The sequence below is a fragment of the Pelecanus crispus genome, chromosome 13, assembly GCF_030463565.1.
Source record: "Pelecanus crispus isolate bPelCri1 chromosome 13, bPelCri1.pri, whole genome shotgun sequence".
In the NCBI taxonomy this organism is placed as follows: domain Eukaryota; kingdom Metazoa; phylum Chordata; class Aves; order Pelecaniformes; family Pelecanidae; genus Pelecanus; species Pelecanus crispus.
In genome coordinates this window covers 15,360,460-15,366,534 of record NC_134655.1, presented here as the reverse complement: position 1 = coordinate 15,366,534, position 6,075 = coordinate 15,360,460, and positions in this window count along the sequence as shown.

Below are 6,075 nucleotides of genomic sequence, written 5' to 3'. Positions count from 1 at the left end.
TCAGGGCGCGGGGCGGTGTCCTCGCGTGCCGCCGCTACGGCGCCACCTCGCGGAGCGCCGGAGGCTCCGCGTGCGCCTCGTTGCACCGCCGAGCACCCCCCGGGCACCGCCGAGCACCCCCCGGCACCGCCGAGCACCCCCCGGGCAGCGCCGAGCACCCCCCGGGCACTGCCGAGCACCCCCCGGGCAGCGCCGAGCACCCCCCGGGCAGCGCCGAGCACCCCCCGGCACCGCCGAGCACCCCCCGGGCACTGCCGAGCACCCCCCGGGCACCGCCGAGCACCCCCCGGGCACTGCCGAGCACCCCCCGGCACCGCCGTGCGCCCCAGTGCCCCTCGCATACGGGAGCCGCGCAGCCCTCAGCACGGCGGGCGTTCTCCCCCCGCCCGGTGGCTGCGGCGGCCGGGGCAGCGGTGGCTCTGCAGCACTGCGCTCGTTTTTCTGCGGCTCTCACGATCGCTCTTTCACGGAGGTTGCCCAGCCGAAACCGTGCTGACTGTGACCTTCCAGGGGATGCGCGAGTTGAGGTCGAGAAATCGGGTGTAAATATTTATCCCTGCTGTTAAACACTGTCAAAACGCTTGGTTAATAAAGGCAAGCGAATATACGGCAGGAAAGAAGAAAGGGGAAAGTCTGGTTCTTATCTGTCTGGCCATAGAGAGAAACCAGAATGAAGGTAATAGTGAGAATCAGATGATAGAGAGTTAAGACACTCTTATTAGATGAATTGCTAAGGAATTTTTAAAGCATTTTTTCTCATTAACTTGTAATGAGAATGTAATGAATGTTTGAAACTAGTAGCAGGAATTAAATTATATGGTTCCGTATTTGATTTTCCTTGTATTTTCCTTCCAATAAATTGCATGTGATGTTCCAGTCATTTTCCTTCTGCCATCGGATTATGAATGGTTAGACAGCAATAACTCACAGAGAAAAGAGACTTCCCTTTGAAACCTGAAATGCTTTTCTCTTTAATATCTGCACAGCGATAAGTACCTATTTCTGAGCCAAAACAGCATTCCTTCATTGACATGTGTGACGATGACAGGTCGATTATAATTTCAGGCTTCCCTTGATGTTCTCTGTGTGCTGACCTCCCATCCTTGTTGCTCTCCGGCACCCTTAGCTGGGTTACAGCTCTTTTTCTTGTGTCTTCTCTAACTTCTAACAAGCACAGGGTTTTCCAAAGCAGCAACACAAACTAGAGCTCCCTATCTATGCACTTATTTTTGTAAAACAGGTAAAATCTATATATAGCTATGTATTTGAGACAGCTACCATTGTCAAATTGGCCAACATAGAGGTGCTTGTGCATATGGAAGCATGCACACACACACCTGCCCTTGCACACACACATGCTGTGAGGCCACATCCTCCTGTTCCCTTAAACAAATCATGAAGCTGCTCAGCCAAACCAGCAGAAGGACTGGGATGACAGGAAGGAAACGTATGAGCAATTCCTCTGATTCCTCTTCAAAACAAAGAAGCATGAGCCTAACATACACCTTAAGCTCTTAATGTTGAAGAATTTGGGCAAATAAGTAGTACAGAAAATTACTGACTTGTGATTCATTGCTCAGTGTTCCTGCTCTAACTGACAGCCAAACACAATGATTGCATTAGCGTAAGTAGGATGGTCTCTAAATTATTAAAGACAACAATGATGTAAGCTTAGCTGGGAAGGCAGACGGTGCTAGAAACTGGGAAAAAAATGCTATTGAAAAGCATCTTGAATTGTTTATCAGTTTGTCAGTAACTGATGGCAGCTGCACGATTTCATGTTTTGTTAGGCAGAGGAAATTATACAGTTGCAGAATTAAGGAACATTCAAATAATTCTGGCATTTAGTCAGGTCTACATGATGATTAAATTCAGCCTAACTGTAGTGATCTTGACCTTCCCACTGCAAACCCACTTGCCTTTTGCATCGGAGTGGCTTCTCAGAGGCTGGTAGAGCCCCTGGACCATGAGGATTATAACCACAGCTCCACCGTGACACAGCACAGCCTGCCTTTGTCCATTGCGACAGATATAATATTGGCTACGAAGGTCTCATCTAAGCATCAGGAAACCCACTGGCCAAGACAGAGCCTGAAGAAGAAGGTGTTATTGCTGGCTGGCAGGTGCCGGCAGGGTTACGCTTGCTCCTAACTCTGCAGGGTGTTGCTGGGGCTTTGCAGAGTATTGCCAGGGCTGACTGCTATCTTTGCTGTTTGTAGAGATCAGCAAGAGGACAAATGGGTGTAACAAAGTTTCCAGAGAGAGAAGATAAAGGTTGTAATTAGTGTTTACAAATGACCCTGGTGTTTTCTTCCCAGGGTTGGCACAGCCCTTTCCCAGGCTGCAGGCAGGGATGAGCACTGGGGTGGCAGTGAGCATTAGCAAGGGCTCGTCTCGCCTTGCTGTGCATGTGCCTTGCATGCACTCATTAAAAGTGGCATGCCTTGGCTTGGAGTGGCTGCGGTGGCCAGCTCTGTAAGGACTGGGCTGTTAAATCCTCAGACTTGTACCCAACATCACTGCTGGGCTAGTCGTCCCAAAAGCCAAACTCACTTGAGGAAGAAGAGGAGGTCATAGGTAAAAATCTTTATGAATGGCAGACTCTTTGGCATAGCAGATAGTACATTTGCTAGGATTTTCTAACATAAAAAAATACACAGTTGAATTACGTGAATTACTTTCTGCCTTCTATGTACTGCTCAACAGATAGTCTATGCGTTTTACACCCGAGTGAGCCCAGACCAGTCCCAGTGCTTCCCCAGTATGCCATGGCTGAGCCCTGTGCCTGCTCCACTCCTGACTAGGAGACGATAGTTTTTATCTTCTTTGGCTTAGACGTGAACTTCCCTGAAGGTCTCCCATGAATCAGAGCTCACATGTCAGCTTGTCCCAAGCACCCTGCATCCTACTAAAATCACCACTGACATGTGGAAGTTTCCTGGTCTTTTGTCAATGCCAGACTGACTTCTAGCATGAAGGGCTGTGTCTGCTTAGGTGAGTGTGCTGCAGCTTTTCTACTTCAGAGGCCCAGAAAGCACAAGAGTCCCTCTCAGCTGTCTCCTAGCATATTTTCTAGGAGTGCTGGTGTTGGCAGGTAGGTCTTGCTCCCACTAAATCTTAATATACTCACTGCAGACAGATATAGGGTAGATTTACAGCCTCTGCAAAATATTACCAGTCTTCTGATTTATCTGGTCACCTAGGCACATAAGCTCTTAAAGCAAAATTATTTGTTATCATTGCATTAAAATAATACGGGCAAAAAGTACATTTAGAGAGAACTTGGAGCTGATTCCTTCCTGCAGCGTAGCCAGTGGGCGATCTCCTGACTGCCCTCTGGGCACAGGGAGAGGCAAGGGGGAGATGGGCTGGAAGAACTGCTGGTCCTGCATCACCCATGGGGAGAAGAGGGTCAAAGTCAAGCCTGAAACATGTACTGAACCAAGAATTGCACCGAGGTCTTCTGCATCTCATTCCAGGGCTTGGAGATGCTTATCTGTGTGACCTTCCTCCCCTGGGATATGGAGTTTGGTGAGAGTAGGAGACACAAAGATGACCAGCAGTGATAACTATGTGGAGCTGTGATGTGGCTTGGGAATGGCATCAATGGTCAGATAAAAGAGGGTGATTCCCTCTGATTTAAAGTTCTGAGCACCAAGCCTGTGCTGGTCTAAGAGGAGCAGGAAAACAGGAAAAGCTGCATACCTTGAGCACGGATGCAGCAGCATCTATCTTTGCCAAGTCATTTGACAGCCTATTGATGTAAATCATGATTTCTGGTTCTCTTTGTGAGAACTGCTCCTTCCCAGTGCTGCAAACCGCTGCTGACTCACCGCCACTGCTCGGGCAGCTTCCCCCGGCACCCACCGCCACAGCTGTCACACGGTCGCACCCTGGCCCCTGCACTGTCCCGGGGAGAGGGGTTGCTGGAAGGTTTGATGTGGTTACAACTGCTTTGCACAGACAGCTTTGTGCAAACGGTGGTCATGCAGGACAAGGTTTAACTATGCACCAAGCTAACAACAGCCTGGCCCTGTCTTTAGAGGTATCCTGTGGCTTCTGCTGCAGCAAATAGCATCCTGCACGTGTGTGTGTGCACATGCATGGGGCACGCACAGACATACACATGCGTAGGTATGCAGACACACATGCACACAGCATGTTGTTATAGCTAAGATGCCAGGAAAGCATGCCAGGGAGCAAGGCAGCATGATGCAGGACGAAGCAGAGGCCGAGCAGACCATGAGGAGCTGTGGCCAGCTATGACCATCCAACCGTTGCTTGTGCACAGCTTGGGCAGTCAGACAGAGCTTGTTTTCAGAGGTGCTTGTGTGTTTTGGTCTGGATTTCCATCACTTGTATCTCCTTTCCCTTGCTTTTTCTTCCACCTTGGTCCCAGGTGGAGGCCCAGCAGGTATGCTGCTCCCTGGTGTTACCCCAGCACGCCGATATACCCCATTGCTGCAGGCTGTTACACAGCCTCCAGAAATTACCACCACCCAAAATGGTGCAGGAGAGCCAGGAGGGTCGTGGGAGGATGAGGAGGGGTGAGCAGCTTTGGGAGAGTGTAGGCAATGAGAGGAAACAGGGGAAACTGGAGGAGGGAGGGAGAATCCCTGCGAGCAGGGAGCCAAACACTATGGGGGACCTCAAATCATCCTGCAAGGGGGTGAAGTAACATACTGAGAAATGCAAAGATGGGGACAACCAGTGGAATGTGGTTCAGCACCTGCCTCCAGGCATGGAGAGTGGAAAACCTGCAGTGGGAAATGCTTTGTACCCAGCTGAGGGCTCCCACACAGCCCTCCCCATAAATACCCCTGGGCATCCAGGTAACAACAGCAACAACCCCCCCATAAATACCAAATCAGATCACTGCAAACACACCGACAAATATCAAGCTAAATGTTTCCTGAAGAAGGTGTGGCAATGTTGGCTGTGGCTGCTACTGTGCGTAGCAGGTATGGAAACAGAGATGGTGGCATTTGCCAGCTGCTGATCGCTAAGTCACGCTGCAAGACCTGTGCCTGGGCTGTTTACACCAGCAGTGATGAAACAGGTTTGTATTCATGCCGGTTATGAGGCTGGCAGAGAGCACGTGGTGCTGTAACATGTGCCTTTCCTTTCTGGGAGCATGGGAAGTGCTCAGCACCAGGCATGCTGTAGGAAAGAAAATATCCCACATAGCTGTGAAATGCAGGTGTGGAAAATATTTTCCCTGAATGGACTGGATAGTCTTTTCCCGTCGTGATTAAGGGGAAAAGGTGTTCTGACAAAAAGAGACTTTGCAGAGTTGGAGGGTTCAGGCTCTCGCCGAACAGTGTGAGCAAGACAGGCTGCAGCATCCTTCTTTAGTGCTGGTTTTCTTCTGTTTGCAGCCCTGATGAAGTAGCAGGTCTTCAGGAAAGGCAGTTTTCCCTTTATTCCTGAGATGACAGGCTGGAGGAGTCATGTCCCAGAAGGACATAACCCGAGGCATAGATGACTCCAGATGGGTGGTGAGACTTTCCTGTAATAGAACTTTTCTGGTCCTTCAGCAATCCCAGCGCAGCCCTGCAGCCATGAGAGGAGCAGTCAGTCAGGGCTGCACCTTCCTCCCTTACAGGGCTGTGCTTCCCGTGCCTGGAGGTGCTCAGCAGGGTATTTTTTATGCAGTTGAAGTTGTTGGCTTGATTTTGCTCTGCAAAGGCCAGTTCCATCCTGGGAAAATGCAGCAGGGAGTCACCTTTCTGTGGCCTGAGAGGTGGGAGGAAGAGGGGTCAGTGCCTGCCAGGGAACAGTGCCCTTTTGCTCCCAGCACAGGGTGAGGCCAGACCAGACCCTGCCTCCACCCCTGCCTCCACCCCTGCCTCCATCCCTGCCTCCATCCCGCGGGCGCAGGGGCCTGCTGCCTGTGGCTGAGCAGCAGCAGCTGCTCCCTCGCAAGGAAGAGCCAGGATGGGCTGAGCAAAACTGGCGATGTCTGAGGGTTTTCCCTGCTTCCAGAACCAGAGCAACAAACTGGTTTGTTGGAAGTGAAATAACCTTGTTATTTTTATGGGGAGCTACCCAAAGTGTGAAACAGGATGGAGTGCA